This window comes from Cinclus cinclus, chromosome 24 (assembly GCF_963662255.1).
Source record: "Cinclus cinclus chromosome 24, bCinCin1.1, whole genome shotgun sequence".
Taxonomy (NCBI): domain Eukaryota; kingdom Metazoa; phylum Chordata; class Aves; order Passeriformes; family Cinclidae; genus Cinclus; species Cinclus cinclus.
In genome coordinates this window covers 3,652,340-3,653,931 of record NC_085069.1, presented here as the reverse complement: position 1 = coordinate 3,653,931, position 1,592 = coordinate 3,652,340, and positions in this window count along the sequence as shown.

The following is a 1,592-nucleotide window of genomic DNA, read 5'->3' as shown; positions in this document are numbered from 1 at the left end:
CCCACTGACTCTGGTCCTTTCAGGAGAGAAGGGCAGGAACTCTCCACAGCTCTCTTTGCAGGACATGGCCCTGGGCATGGAAGGCGCTGGCAGGGAGCAGGACCGGAGCAGATCCCCGCTGTCGGGCAGGGATGGCCACAGCTGCTCTGGGGTCAGCACGGACTGGGACCACACAGCAGGGAGGAGAACGGGCCCTCCGAGTTGTAGCGCCACTGCCAGGGATGGTGAAGCTTCAGGACCTTCCAACAGGAGCTTGCAGTGTGCTCCTGGCCCCGGGGTTGCTCAGGAGCAGGTCCTGCTGAGGCGGAGGGACATGAGCAGATCCGTGCAGGGCAGCTACAACCTCTGCAGCCCCTCTGTGCAGCACACAGACTACGAGCCCTCAGCGAGGAAGAGGAGGAGGCTGACATCACATTCCCCGTGTTGTGATCAAACCCCTGTGGATAGAGCAGCTCCAGGGCCCCCCAGCTCCCGCTTGAAGCAGGCTCCCAAGCTCAGGGCTGCTCGGAGGCAAACCCGAGCGAGGTGCAGAGAGCAGAGGAGATCCCCACGGCGGGGCTCTGACCTGCACGGCCGCTTTGTGCAGTGCACAAACGACCAGCACCCCTCTGTGAGCAAGAGGAAGAGGAGGAGAACAAGTTCTTCCCGTTGTGACAGAGCCCCAGGGGATAACGCAGCTTCAGGGCCCTCCAACACCAGCTTCAAGCAGGCTCCTGTGCTCAGGGCTGCTCAGGAGCAATCCCGAGCGAGGCTGAGGGAGCGGAGGAGATCCCCAGAGCTGGGCTATGATCTCCACAGCCGGTTTGTGCAGCACGCAGCCCAGCGCCCTTCGGCGAGGAAGAGGAGGGTGCCCATGGCCTAGAGGGGCACGTCTGAGAAGAGCTCGGGGCACTCTGGGAGTGCTGCAGTCAGATTTTGGCCCTGGCTGAAGCAGAAGGGAAGATGAGCATCGAGTTGATTTAGATTAGCACAGGTGTCCTTGTTTTCTTCTCAAAGATGAAGAAACTGTTGGTTTAAATGGTGGATGATTCTTGTGACTAGAGTAATAGGCTTTAATTAGGATTCTTCATTCCACAGTGTAGATAGTTTTTGCTGCTAATATAGGTCAGTAGTTGAAAGCAATATTGAAGCAATTTTTTAATTAAAGCTAGAAAAATAAATGTTAAGTACAGACTGATATTACCCTTGCCAATGTCTCTTTTTCTCAGTCTCAAGGTGAAATCTTGCTGGGTGTCCCCACTCAAAGGAGGAATCTCCAGCCACATTCTGAGAAGGGGAGGGGGGGTTAGACGTCTGTCCTGTTGAAGAGTGGGGCTTTTCCAGAGTGAAGTGATGGACTGTGAGTGTCACAGTGCTCAGGGAGCTGTGCCAGCTGGGGCAGGTTGCTCTGCCTGAGCAGGGATACAGCAGCTCCAGCTGTGTCCTGTCTACACCTTAGCAGGAATGGCTTGAGCAAGGAGGGCCTCCTGTTTGTAGTGTTAAAGAATGCTGAGACCAGCTTGACCAAACTATCATGTCACCACTGTCACTGAAATCATCAGGATAAATTAAGCTCTCTAATGCTACTTTTAGTGTCAGGAAGCACACATTCC